At 41.0% G+C, this 15,014-nt stretch overlaps 1 long non-coding RNA gene across 3 annotated transcripts in view; it reads left to right on the top strand.

Moving 5' to 3' along the window:
* Positions 1-15,014, top strand: part of LOC105474553 (uncharacterized) — a 34,250-nt gene that overhangs the window by 2,195 nt on the left and 17,041 nt on the right. For all 3 annotated transcript variants that reach the window (XR_011622959.1, XR_003016381.2, XR_011622958.1), the window contains exon 2: positions 12,075-12,323. This is a non-coding gene — a long non-coding RNA (uncharacterized lncRNA). The remainder of the gene's footprint in view (positions 1-12,074; positions 12,324-15,014) is intronic.

Genomic DNA, 15,014 nt, shown 5'->3' with positions numbered 1-15,014 from the left:
TAATACAGTCAGTAATAAAGATAATAGTTGGTTTCCTGCAGCTTTCTCTGTTACCTGGAAATGAAGGGTACAATTCAGCACCTTCAGAGACTATAGCAATATGACTGTGACCTGATGGAGGGAACCTCCACATCTGTAGAAAAATGTCCAATAAATACTCAAACTATACAGGTCTATGAATGAGGAAAGAGGTTGAGTTAAAATAGATTTGGAAGAAATAAATTTATAATTGGTAATTTAAGCCCGAGGCATGGATGAGATCAATCAGGGAGAAAATACAGAAGACATAATAAGGAGAGGCAAGGATAGGGCCCCTGGGGAGCACTAACTTTAAAAGGAGGTGCAGATGATCAGAAGCCCAAAAAGAAGTCTGAGGAGGAATGGCTAGAGAGAAAAGGAGAACTAGGTGAGCCTAATGCCTCTGAAGCCAAGCAAGCAAGATGGAGAGGGGTCAACACAGTCAGAGACCACAAATAGGCCCAGTATATCAAGAACTAGAAAGCATTCACTGGATTTAGCAACAGAAAAGTGGTTGGTAACCAACAATAGCAAACTTCAGTGGGATAGTGGAGATACATACTAAATCACTGAGATCTCAAAGGCAGACCAATGTAGTGGATTGGCCTCTGGACTGGTTTGATGGGAGTTTCGAGGTTCTAGTCTTGATTCTGGCCATTAACTAGCTAGATAACTTTGAACAAATCCCTCAGCTATTCCAGGCTTTGGTTTTCTCATCTGGCAAAGGATGGGATCAAGCTGAGTCTAATTTTCACATTAATTGCTAGATAATCCCCCAATTTTATTTTTTTTTTTTTTGGTCATATTTGATTCAATACTTTTATTTCTTTTTATTTTTGAGACAGCGTCTTGCTCTGTTGCCCAGTCTGGAGTACAGTGGTGCAATCTTGGCTCACTGCAGCCTCAACCCCCGGGCTCAATCACCCCAATTTTATATCAGACTCACTTGCTTATAACAGTACACTTCAAATCCTTCTCAGACCATTTTTCAACCATTAAGAATCAGTATATTACGTGCCAGCTTCTGTCCTAGATACTATGGCTATGACACAGTTTTCAAGGAACTCACAGTTTGGAGAGACAGAAATACTAAGTACATAACTAGTTGTCATAGTTCTTTTTAAAAAATAATAATAATAAGGCCAAGTGTGGTGGCTCATGCCTGTAATCCTAGCACTTTAGAAGGCAGAGGTGGGTGGATCACCTGAGGTCAGGAGTTCGAGACCAGCCTGACCAATATGATGAAAACCCGTCTCTAATGAAAATACAAAAATTAGCCGGGCATGGTGGCATGCCCCTGTCATCCCAGCTACTCAGGAGGCTGAGACAGGAGAATCGTTTGAATCCGGGAGGCAGAGGTTGCAGTGAGCCAAGATCACGCCATTGGACTCCAGCCTGGGCAACAAGAGTGAAATTCCGTCTCAAAAAAATAAATTAATTAAAAATTAAAAATAAAAATTTAAAATAATGAGGTAGACCTGGTTGTGGTGGCTCATGCCTGTAATCCCAACGCTTTGGAAGGCCAAGTCAAAATATCTGTTTTAGCAGATAGGGACAAAGTTTAAATAATTTGGCCGAGGTCATGGTAGACCAAGATTTAGACCCAGCACAAGCATCCTTTTTCCAAGAAGCCTTTCCTCAGGCCCTTAGTTGGTTTAAGTACCCTCTGTCTGTACTATTAGCATGTGCACACACATTTATTTTAGCATTGACTTTAATAATAAGGATGTTTACCGTGTACTAGTACCTGTACCTATGTTACCTATGTTTGTCTTGTAAGCATTAGTTCATTTAAGCCTCATAACTGCCCTTTGAAGTAGGTGATATTATTCACAATATTTTATAAAACAGGAAGCCAAGGCATAGAAAGGTTAAGTAATTACTCAAGGTACAATTAATAAGTGACAAAGCTGGGATTCAAATCCATGCTTTTAACCCCCAGGCTTCATACTGTGTACACTTTCCCTTGTACTGAGGAATTCTAGAAGGCATAGTTTACAGGTTGTTGTGTGTGATATCACTCTGTGTTCCTCATATGAACACAAGAGAATTGTCTCTCTGAGCCACGAGTCATGAAATATTTGGCTACCCTTGAGTAACTGATGTGTTTTCTCTTTATAGGCAATGTGAATTATATAACTGGCTGTTTTTCCCTTTTCACTTTGCCAAGAAGCTCTGAGTAAATTTGTTGGCTCAGCGTTTGTAAGTGGGTGAATTGCCCTGCATATCTGTATTCTATTGCTTTGAAATTTTTTAAAGAAAAATAATGTAAACTTTTCTTTCTTTTCCAAATTGTTGACAATGTACAATAATAATTTTTACAATTAGAAAAATAAACTTTGTTCTTAAAATAATGTTTGCAGCTTCAAATGATTTCTCATACTTTGACTCTGTGAATAAGAGCTGGTTTCAGGTTAAGTTGCATGAGTTAAATATAGAATCCAGGTTCATATAAAACCAAGACTTCTCTATGACCTGGAAAGTCCAGATCAATAGAATTGTTCAGACAGATCAAAAAATATTTTAAGTGGCATAAAATGGTTGTAGCCCTTCTTGTTTTAACTTACGTCTAAGTAATTTGAAACCACTTTTAGGTTATTTGGACACATGCTCCCTTGCTTTAGAAATTAAAAAACCCATGATCTTCCTATATGCTGATGATATTTTATTATAATAAACTTGATAGCTGATCTTGTTGCTCACCATTTGTCAGAAAGAATGGATCTAGATCACCTGTTCCAAAACTGAAATAATTTTGGGGGGCACATGTCCTCAAATTTAATTGGCTTAGATCCAGCAACTAAATACCACATTAATTTATTTACTTAAGGGTATGTTTTGCAAGTAATTCTTCCAGGTAGATTTACTGGCCAGCCACTTTGCTAAAAGCCATATATTTCATGGGAGCATTAGTTAGGTTTTCCTACAGTCACAGTGAGCAACTGATCATTTCTTCTTTGAAAAATTTCAATCCAAATCTTGATCATTCTCCAACAGAGCATTCTAAAGCCTAAACGGCCCAGGCAGGTGGGTAAGTACTCTGAACTCAGCCCAGCAGATTGTTACCATGTGGTATGAGCATCCAAGGTTGCCAGATTTGAAAACTGTTGACCTCTAAATATTGGTAACTAATGGGAATTTTTTTTAAAGAAAAGAAAAACATGACATGTCTGTGAATTTGCAGACCTCTTGCTCTGTTGAATGGAACTTGATGGTCTTGAACACTGATTTTTTTCATATTTTTGAAGAGTTGTTTAAGGAAAATCCTGGGTTGCCTGCAGGGGCTGTCTGTTCACTACCATATGGAGAGGAATGTTCCTATTTAGGTGAGAATCTTAACGGGGTGACTCACTCTTCACAAAAGGCTGTCAGCCCTCTACCATCTGCTGATTAGATTACTGAATTCTAAACAGTGTGTATCTGCCTTTAGTCAGCCACACAATATTAGCTGGTCCATCAAGACACTGCATACCTGACCATATTGTCCTGAGCATACAAACAGAAATCTTCCCCACCCACAACCAGGAGTGTTTTCATGGCTTGTATTTTGAGTATTGTATCTTCTGCATATGTTAAGCAATTCTAGAAGAGACAACTCCACAGAGCCCACCAGTGCATTGTCTGGGCAAATAGGCAAAGCTTCCCCTCTGCCCTCTGAAAGTGTGCTGAAAGTGAACCGACAATATGCAGATCAGGAGAAAAGGGTATACAAATTTATTAATGTGCACAAGCACAGGGGAATCACAGGAGAATGATTATCCAGTAACACAATGAGGTCCAGATGCTTATATACCCTTCTTCATAAGAGAAGGAGAGATGGGGGAGATGTGGTAATTTTAAGGGACAGTAAGTTATTTTTAGGAGGAATAAATGGCTCCAATGCTCAGGCAATGGTTAGTAAATGATTCTGGGAATTAAGTGGGAAGGGAAAAGGGATGATAGTTTGGTACAAAGTTTGGACTTTACGTGTGGTGTTTAATTTTCAGTCTCCCTCTGATATGAGGTTTAATCTCTAGTTAATGAAATTTCAGGGAGGGATCAAAGGCAATTGTGTTTCTCTTTGGTGGGTCCAATTTATAGGTATATAAAGGAACTAAAGAACTTCATCCTGAGCTTTAGGAGAGATAAGATTGGAGATGGGGTGGGTGAAGGGGTGTCAGATTTTGAAGCTGCTTCTTTAGTACTTCAAAGTGCCATATATTGGGGTATCCTTTTCTAAGCTCCAATAGCTTTTACTATAGGATTGTTATTGTGCACTTGATCACATGAAAATTTCAGAGCTAGGTATCATGAAGTGCTTGGCTACTCTTGAATAACTGATTGTCCTGCTTACAGCAAGTGAATTGTGTAACTGGGTATGTGTTCCTTTTCACCTTGGCTGCCATTAAGCTCTGAGTCAAATGTGTGGCTCCATTTTAGTGCCTGAATAGAAACCTGTGGTCTGTATATCTGCATTCTAATTTGTTTTCTACTGGTACTGAACCTTGTACTTAAGTTTGGGTTTTCTCCTTCTCTGGTTTATCTATAATTTCTTTTCCTTTTTTTTTTTTTTTTTTTTTTTCTTTTTCTTTTTTTTTTTTTTTTTGAGACGGAGTCTAGTTCTGTCGCCCAGGCTGGAGTGCAGTGGCGCGATCTCGGCTCACTGCAAGCTCCACCTCCCGGGTTCACGCCATTCTCCTGGCTCAGCCTCCCGAGTAGCTGGGACTACAGGCGCCCACCACCGCGCCCGGCTAATTTTTTTTTTTGTATTTTTAGTAGAGACGGGATTTCACTGTGATCTGGATCTCCTGACCTCGTGATCCGCCCGCCTCGGCCTCCCAAAGTGCTGGGATTACAGGAGTGAGCCAACGCGCCCGGCTTCTTTTCCTTTTTCTGAGACGAAGTCTCGCTCTGTTGCCTGGGCTGGAGTAGAATGGCACGATCCGCAGCTCACTGCATCCTCCGCCTGCTGGGTTCATGCAATTCTCCTGCCTCAGCCTCCCAAGTAACTGGGATTATAGGTTCACACCACCTCACCTGGTTAATTTTTTGTATTTTTAGTAGAGAGAGGGTTTCACTATGTTGGCCAGACTGGTCTTGAACTCCTGACCTCGTCATCTGCCCACTTCAGCCTCCCAAAGTGCTGGGATTACAGGCGTAAACCACCGCACCTGGCCGGTTTATAATTTTCTACATTCTGTTTGTAATTTCACTAGCTACTTCAAGTTGTTTGTGAAAAAACTAGGAAAATGAGTGGTAAATATGCTTATGATGACTATCTGATTCCTAGTCCCTTGCCCTCACTTCAGGCAAAAGTTAAAATTTATACACCTGGCCAGGCACGGTGACTCACACCTGTAATCCCAGCACTTTGGGAGGCCGAAGCAGGCAGATCAACTTGAGGCCAGGAGTTTGAGACCAGCCTGGCCAACATGATGAAACCCCGTCTCTACTAAAAATACAAAAATGAGCCAGGCATGGTGTGTGTACCTGTAATCCCAGCTACTTGGGAGGCTGAGGCACGAGAATTGCTTGAGCCTGGGAGGCAGAGGTTGCAGTGACCTGAGACTGTGCCACTGCATTCCAGCCTGGTGACAAAGCAAGACTCTTCTCAAAAAAAAAAAAAAAAAACTTACACACCCTTCTTTGCTGATAAGAATATATCTTGTTTATGAGTTCTCCAGCATTTTACATAAGATAAATAGAGCTAAAACAATGAATTGTCTTTTAATGTTATTGCAACTCTACAGTATGTCATTCTCTTAACTTTGCTTTTTTTTTTTTTTTTCCTGAGGGAGATGGATAGGTAAAGTAATGGTTGACAAGCATAAGTGGGAAGCTTCAAGTCCCAGGTTCTCCCATCAAATCATTTTCTCACAATCTCGCTCAGTATTCTCTTCTAGTAGGCCAGAATTTGAAGGATTAGCTCTCTATATATCTAATCTAAATCCTACTCCTTGTTTTAAACTCTTTTTGATTTCAAATATTAATGATCTGGTAATATTCACTAGTGTATCTATTTCCACGTACTTTCTTTAACTGAAGGTACATGGAAGATTCTAAAGCAGGATTCATTGTTCTCTTAATACATCTTTTATATTTGTTAAGCTGAAGGCAGAAAGGTAACTGAGTGCTATGACTATTCTTAGGCATTGTCATCAACACCAATGTGTCTATGATTTAATATTTTAATACTGTACTTACCTTGAAAATTGGACAGTAAAGGTGCTTTGTAAATGTAAGGTAAACATTTCAAATATACTATAATTTTTGTAGTTGTATATTTGTATTTTTTCATTGCTTAATATACCCAGAACCAAAACAAACAACAACAAAACAAACAAACAAAAAACCACACAAAAATAGCCTAGGCTATTTCCTACTTCAGTTTTCATTTACTTGGCTATTTTGTGCCAGGCACAGAGGGGATACAGAGATGGAAGATACAGTTTCTGATCTAAAGGAGCTAACAGTCTAGAACTGCACTGTCCAGTATGGTAGCCTCTAGTCACATGTGGCCATTTTAATTTAAATTAAAAATCCAGTTTCTCAGTCACACTAGCCACATTTCAAGAAGTTAATAGTGGGCAGGCACTGTGGCTCACACCTGTAATCCCAGCACTTTGAGAAGCCGAGGCCATAGGGTTGCTTAATCCCTGGAGTTTGAGACAAGCTTGCCAAAATAGTGAGACCCCCTGTCTGCAAAAGTAAATAAATAAATAAATAATAGTGGGGCACAGTAGTGTGTGCCTCTAGTCTAAGCTACTTGGAAGGTTGAAGTGGGAGACTCGCTTGAGCCCAGAAATTTGAGGCTGCAGTGAGCCGAGATCGCACCATCGCCCTCCAGCTCAACCAACAGAAGGAGACCCCATCTCAAAAAAAAAAAAAGAAAAAAAATTGTCAATAGCTACTATATTGGACAGTGCATATACACAACATTTCTATTACTGCAGAAAGTACTTTTGGATTGTGTTGGTCTAAAAGTCGTATGAAAATCAGACACGCAAAGTAGGGCAAGGCAATTTCAAACAGAAAGATCTTGTGTGAAGTATGCATACGAATGACTTGGGGGGCATGTTGATTCCTACTGCCAGATATTCTCATTTAAGGGGTACCAGGAGAGCCTGTTTTTTAAAAAAATGCCCCAGGTGATTCTGATGCATAAGGTGTGTGGACTACACAGAAAAATCATGTAGGGTAAGTGGCAATCGCCTACCAGAATGATTCTGAACTTCCCACTTAAATGGCATCTGGTGCTTGAGCCAATCTAATTTTGACTTAGCCAGATAAGAGTGCTGTGAGTACATATGTACCTCAAGTGTTGTGGAGCATTTTGTACTCTTTTAGGTGTCTAAAGATTATAAGTGTCTTTGTCATGTACATTTTGAATACTTAAAAAGGATATGTCTCAGTCAGGATAGGCTAGGTTATGCAACAGTAAAAACCCCAAAAACATCAATGTATTTTTCCAAAAGGGAAAAAGAGAACTCTAGAGGATCTCACACTAACAATAGTCCAGAAAAGACAGACATCACTTCTCACAATTCATGTCAGAACTCAACACAGAACCAACCCTAATGAAGCCAGAACGTGCAGTCCTACCATGTGTTCAAAAGAGAAACAGAACAAAATAAGGGTGAGCAGCACCCATGATTACCACAGTGATGGTAAAGGAAATAATGGTGATTGTGCTGCAAGACAGATGAGACCTCCAGACACATATAGTGGTGGTGAATGGCAGAGATGTGTAGGACTAGGATGAGTTTTAGAGAAATTCTTGGCTGAGAGAAAGAAGCCAAGATGAAATGACGAAGAACTGAAGGTTGAGTTAGAGTGTTCTGTAGACAAACACCCTTGACTACCTCTCTCTTTAAAAGAAAAGCTTGGCCGGGCGCGGTGGCTCAAGCCTGTAATCCCAGCACTTTGGGAGGCCGAGGCGGGTGGATCACGAGGTCAGGAGATCAAGACTATCCTGGCTAACATGGTGAAACCCCGTCTCTACTAAAAATACAAAAAAACTAGCCGGGCGTGGTAGCGGGCGCCTGTAGTCCCAGCTACTTGGGAGGCTGAGGCGGGAGAATGGCGTGAACCCGGGAGGCAGAGCTTGCAGTGAGCTGAGATCATGCCACTGCACTCCAGCCTGGGAGACACAGCGAGACTCCGTCTCAAAAAAAAAAAAAGAAAAAAAGAAAAAAGAAAAGCTTGATCCTGAAAGGGATCTTAATCCAAGGTTTTGGGTTTTGTTTTGTTTTTTTTGTTTTTGTTTTTTGTTTTTTGAGACAGGGTCTTGCTGTGTCACCCAGGTCAGAGTGCAGTAGTGCAATCACAGCTCACTGCAACCTCAACCCTCTGGGCTCAAGCAATCCTCCTGCCTCAGCCTCCTGAGTAGCTGGGACTGCAGGCATGCACCACTGTGCCCAGCTAATTTCTTTTAAATTATTATTTGTAGAGATGAAGTCTCATTCTGTTGCCCAGGCTCGTCTGGAACTCCTGGGCTCCTGCCTCTGCCTCCCAAAGTGCTGAGATGATAGGCGTGAGCCACCATGCCCAGCCTGAAGCTCTGGGTTCTTGAAAGGGTGATGTAAAAGATTATGATATAGGCAAAGGGGCACATCTGTAAGCTGACAGTACTATGTCAGAGAAGTATCAAAGAGCCAGCAGTCTCAGAAGAGTCCTACTTCTGTCTAATCTGGGGAGAAGAATGTTCAGTCCATTGCTACCTGAAGGGCCCCAGGCAGTAGACCCTGGTGTAGAGGGAGAAAAGTAGCTCTAGGAGAAGCCATTTAATTCCACTGATAGCAGGAGTCAGCTATTCTGGGTTTTGATGTTTTTGTCTGTTTGCTTGTTTCTTTTGGTCTTGACTTACTTTCTTCAAGCTATTGAATGCCCCTATGTATGACTATGATTCTTCTAATGTCTGCACACATCAGTGTGTGTATCTAAACTGTATAACTCATAAATATTCAGTGACTCACCTTGTAAAAGATTTTACTCTCTTGCTGTAATGAAGCAAAATCATGTGAACACTAATTTTGGTCAGTGAAATGTAAATGAAACTAATGTGTACTAGTTCTAGCTGAAGCTTCTATGCTCTCTGTTCCTCTACCAAGATGCCCAACAGTGTTCCAGAAAAAAAACTGTGCCATTGATTGTAGCTGAGACCCTCAGTGGCTTGTGTAGTGTGAGGAGAAATAAATCCTTGTTGTTGTAAGCCACTGATTTGGGAGATCATTGTTACTGTAGCATAACCTAGCCCATACTAACCAATATTATGTGGATTCTGTCACCATCTGTGCAGATTACACCATTGAGATCCATCAGGCAATCGTGAATTAGAATGAAAAATAAAGGAGAAATGTATGTTCCAAAAGACTGTTTTATAATGATAAAAAGCTAAATGAAGAAGATATAATTGAGCCAGGCACAGTGGCTCACGCCTGTAATCCCAGCACTTTGGAAGGCCAAGGTGGGCAGATCACCTGAGCTCAGGAGTTGGAGACCAGCCTGGCCAACATGGAGAAACCTCGTCTCTACTAAAAATACAAAAATTAGCCAGGCATGGTGGCACGTGCCTGTAATCCCAGCTACTTGGGAGGCTTAGGCTGGAGAATTGCTTGAACCCAGGAGGTAGAGGTTTTGGTGAGCCAAGATCACGCTATTGCACTCCAGCCTGGGCAACAACAGTGAAAATGCAACTCAAAAAAAAAAATAAAAAATAAAGATAATTGTTATAACTCTCTGTACATCAAGCAGTTTAGTAGCAAACTACATAAGGCAAATCCTTTTTAAAAATACAAGGAGATTTTCATAAAACTATAATTTTATTAGGAGGCTTTAATACATGTTTCTAAACTTTGATGTACCAAATGACTAATAATAATAACAGGGCTATGGAGGATTTTAATTAAACCCTCAACGAGCCTGATATAATAGTTTTAAATAGAACTTAGTATCCTATAATAGAAAATACCACTATTCTTGTCCAAGGAACATTCACAAAAATCAATCGTATGCTTGTTCACAAAGTAAATTTTAAAACAGTAAACTTCAAAAAGAAGAAATGATGCAGTGTATGTTCTCTAGTCACAATGAAATTAGAATTAATATTAAAAGATTGCAAAATAAAAATTATCTTCTTGAGATAGAAGAAATATAAACTGCCATTACTTTCTTTTAACTTTTAGGTTTGGGGGTACATGTGAAAGTTTGTTACATCGGTAAACTTGTCTCAAAGGGGTTTGTTGTACAGATTATTTCATCACCCGGTTATTAAGCCCAACACCCAATAGTTATCTTTTCTGATCCTATTTTTTTAATTATAGAAGAATGGCAATGGACACTTTATATATAAAAAGCTGTCTTGTGTAACCAAAACAATTCTCAGAGGGAAAAAATAATAAATGAACTTTTGAGACCAGGCATGGTGGCTCATGCCTGTAATCCCAGCACTTTGGGAGGCCAAGGCTGGTGGATCACCTGAGGTCAGGAGATAGAGACCAGCCTGGCCAACATGGTGAAACCCTGTCTCTACTAGAAATACAAAAAAAAAAAAAATCAGCCAGCCTGGTGGTACATGCCTGTATCACAGCTATTTGAGAGGCTAAGGCACGAGAATCATTTGAACTCGGGAGGCAGAGGTTGCAGTCAGCCAAGATCATGCCACTGCACTCCAGCCTGGGCAACAGAGGGAGACTCCATTAAATATATATATATATATGGACTTTTGATATTTTTAAAAAATTGTAAAGAAATGAATTAATCATTCCACTTAGAAAAAAGAAGGGAGGCCGGACGCAGTGGCTCACGCCTGTAATCCCAGCACTTTGGGAGGCCAAGGAGGGCAGTCACCTGAGCTCAGGAGTTCAAGACCAGCCTGGACAACATGGTGAAACCCCGTCTCTACTAAAAATACAAAAAATTAGCCAGGCATGGTGGTGCATTCCTGTAACCCAGCTACTCAGGGGGCTGAGGCAGGAGAATCGCTTGAACCCGGGAGGCAGAGGTTGCAGTGAGCCGAGATCGCGCCACTGTACTCCAGCCTGGGTGACAGAGTGAGACTTTGTCTCAAAAAAGAAAAAAAAAAAAAAGGGAAACTGAGAAACTGGGGATGGAGGTGGATATAGAAGTGTACCGGTTAGTTATGGCTACAAAAATGCTGCATAATGAACACACACAATCTCACTGGCATACAGCGATAAGCATTTATTTCTTGCTCATGCAGATCAGCTAAGATCACTGTGCTTCAGACTGTGGAATACTCTCTGGAGTCCAGGTGGGAAGGGCAGTGGCTCACTGGAGCATGGTTTTCTCATGGTGACAGCAGCAGCATAAGAACACAAGCCTGCCACAGAAACATGTCGGGTCTCTGCCCAGGTCACATCTGCTAACATCCTCAGATCCTACCACTCTCCTTCTCACTCACTCCGCTGTAATAGATTTGGCCTCTTTGCTCTTCCCTCTGCCCAGAGTGCCCTCCCCTCTGCCCAGAGTGCCCTCCCCTAGCATATTCATTCCCATTGGTTAACTACCTCACTTCAGGTTTCAGCGTCAATAGCTTTTGTCAGTGAGGTCTTTTTCCGAGCAACCTGTATAAAATAGCAACTTTACCTGTATTCCATCTTTCTCCATAGCAGCAACTATCAACATGCAACTTACATCTACATACATACATGTATACTTGCTTATTATTTATTGGCTTCTCCACTAGAATGTAAGCTCTGGGAGTTTAGCATTTTGATTTGCTCACTGCTGTTTCCCCAGCACCTTTAGCAGTAACTGGCAAATAGTAGAACCTACATACAAACGTATTAAATGAATAAGTGAGAAACCATTTCATACCAATCAGATTGTAAAAAAGTAAAGTTTGATCCCTCCTGTTGTTAAGTTTGTGGAGCAACTTAACTCTTCAACACCGCTAGTAGACATGTATACTACGATAGTACAATCAGTGTTTCAGAGACTGCTCATTTACTTCCAGTATCAATTCTCCCTTTCTCCCTTAGTAATAGAATCCACTATTTTTTGTAGAGCATTCAACCACCCAGAATAAAGATGACACATCCCAGTCTCTCTTGCAGCTAGGTGTGATCAGGTGACTAAGTGCTGGCCAACGGTATATACTTGGAAGTCTTTCTTCTCCTCTTCTCCCTTCTTGCTGGCTGGAATGTGTATGTAATGAGTGAAGTTTGAACGTCCATACTGCACTGTAAGATGAAGGCCACATGCTAACAATGGTGGAGTAGCAAGAGAGAAGTCTCCTGGATCCCTGATGATTTTGTGAAGCCACCACTCCACCCTTGCACTGCCTAGCTCTGGATTTATTTTATGTAAGTGATAAATGTTTTGCTATTTTTAAACCCACTGTTATTTTGGACTTAGTATCACTTGCAACTACACCTAATCTTAATAGATAAATCACTTTGGAGAATAATTTGATGTATCTAATGAAGTTGAAGATGACATGTGCCAGGACCCAGAAATTTCAATCCTAGGTATAACTCCTAGAAATAGTTCTCCCAGCAGGGCACGGTGGCTCACATCTGTAAACCCAACACTTTGGGAGGCCAAGGCAGGCGGATCACCTGAGGTCAGGAGTTCGAGACCAGCCTGACCAACATGGAGAAACCCATCTCTACTAAAAATACAAAATTAGCCAGGTGTGGTGGTGCATGCCTGTAATATCACCTACTCGGGAGACTGAGGCCACAGAATTGCTTGAACCCAGAAAGTGGAGGTTGTGGGGTGAGCCGAGATTGCGCCATTGCACTCCAGCCTGGGTGACAAGAGTGAAACTCCTTCTCAAAAAAAAAAAAAGAAAGAAAAAAGAAATAGTTCTCCCTTATCTATTGATGGAGACATGTACAAGCATATTCATAGTAGTGTTGCTTCTAATAAGAAAAATATGAAAGGCCAGGTGCGGTGACTCACGCCTGTTGGGAGGCCAAGGCAGGCGGATTTCCTGAGGTCAGAAGTTCGAGACCAGTCTGGCCAACATGGTGAAACCCCATCTCTACTAAAGATACAAAAATCAACCAGGCGTGGTGGTGGTTGCCTGTAATCCCAGCTACTCGGGAGGCTGAGGCTGGAGAATCGCTTGAGCCCGGGGGACAGAGGTTGCAGTGAGCTGAGATCGTGCCACTGCACTCCAGCCTGGCCGACAGCATGAGACTCTGTCTTGAAAAAAAAAAAGAAAAAGAAAAAAAAAGGAAAGTCTTTAATATCTAGAAACAGAAGAATGGATAAATAGTGGTATTTACAAAATAAAACAGTATACAACAGGGGATATGAATTAACTAGCATATATATATCAACACAGATTAACCTCAATATAATGTTGAGTTTTAAGAAGCAAGCTGTACATTATATTTTTGCATATGTTTTTTAAAAAGCAAAAGAATATTATATATTTGCTAAGACGAGAACACTCTTCATCTTGCTCCTAACCAAAAGTGATCCTCTTGGCTGGGCGCTGTGGCTCACACCTGTTATCCTAGCTCTTCGGGAGGCTGAGGTGGGCTGATCGCCTGAGTCCGGGAGTTTGAGATCAGCCTGGGCAATATGGTGAAACCCCACCTTTACTAAAAATACAGAACATTAGCCATATATGGTGGCATGTGCCTGTACTCCCAAATACTTGGGAAGGTGAGGTGGGAATTTGGGAAGTCAAGGCTTCCCTGAATTTGGGAAGTCAAGGCTGCAGTGAGCAGAGATTATGCCACTGCACTCCAGCCTGGGCAACGAGAGTAAGACCCTGTCTCAAAAAATGAAACAAAAGTGTTCCTCTTACTCGTTTTATTTTCCCCCATTTATAATTGTTTCCTTAAATTTTTTTTTTTTTTTTTTTTTTTTTTTTGAGACAGGATCTCACTCTGTTGCTCAGACTGGAGTGCAGTGGCACGATCTCAGCTCACATCAACCTCCACCTCCGAGACTCAAGCAATTCTCCTGCCTCAGTCTCCCAAATAGCTGGGATTACAGGCATGGACCCCTAGCACCCAGCTAATTTGTATATTTTTAGTAGAGACAGGGTTTCACCATGTTGGTCAGGCTGATCTTGAACTCCTGACCTCAAATGATTCACCCGCCTCAACCTCCCAAAGTGCTGGGATTACAGGCGTGAGCCACCGCACCTGGTCAACCTTTTGTTTTTAATTGAAGTCTAACATATATACAGTAAAGTGTACAAATAATCATTATGCAGCTTCTTGGATTCTCACAAAGCAAGCCCAGGCCAAGAAATAGAACATTGCCAGCACCCCAGATAGCTTATTATTACTATTATTATTATTTTATTATTATTATTATTTTATTTTTATTTTTACTTGTTGAGACAGGGTCTTGCTATGTCACCCAGGCTGGAGTGCATTGATGTGATCATGGCTCACTGCAGGCTTAACCTTTCAGGCCCAAGTAATCCTCCCATCGCGGCCTCCCAAGTAGCTAGGACCACTGGCATACACCACCAAGCCCAGCTAATTTTTTAATTTTTTTGTAGAGATGAGGTCTCACGATGTTGCCCAGGCTGGTCTCCAACTCCTGGGCTCAAGGGATTCTCCTGCCTCGGCCTTGCAAAGTGCTGAGATCACAGCCATGAACCACACTGCACCTGGCCTTACCAGGTAGCCCCTGTGATACTGAAGAAAAGGATTTTGTTCAGTCGCTAGAGGAGAGTCATTCTGTTTGTGTCTCCTGCCAGATGAAAATCAAGAAGCATCTATCCCTAATTGTAACTAACAACCATCCTCAAACCAAGAGGAATACCAGCTGTAGGATGAAAAAAACAATACTGGAGTTCAGAGTAAAGAGATAGAAAGAGCCTGACATCTTTTGATGACATTATTATTTGAACTGTGTCAACCAAAACTGAAATGAACTTTCCCTCTGTACCCCAATTACATGAGCTTTTAATTTCTTCATTATTAAATCTGATTGAATTGATTTTTCTGTTTCTTGCAACCAAAAGCATTCAATCTGATACAAATCGGTTAAAATCTATCATTATTTTATTTCATTGATTT

This window comes from Macaca nemestrina, chromosome 5 (genome assembly GCF_043159975.1).
Source record: "Macaca nemestrina isolate mMacNem1 chromosome 5, mMacNem.hap1, whole genome shotgun sequence".
In the NCBI taxonomy this organism is placed as follows: Eukaryota; Metazoa; Chordata; class Mammalia; order Primates; family Cercopithecidae; genus Macaca; species Macaca nemestrina.
This window is presented reverse-complemented; position numbering and strand designations above follow the sequence as displayed.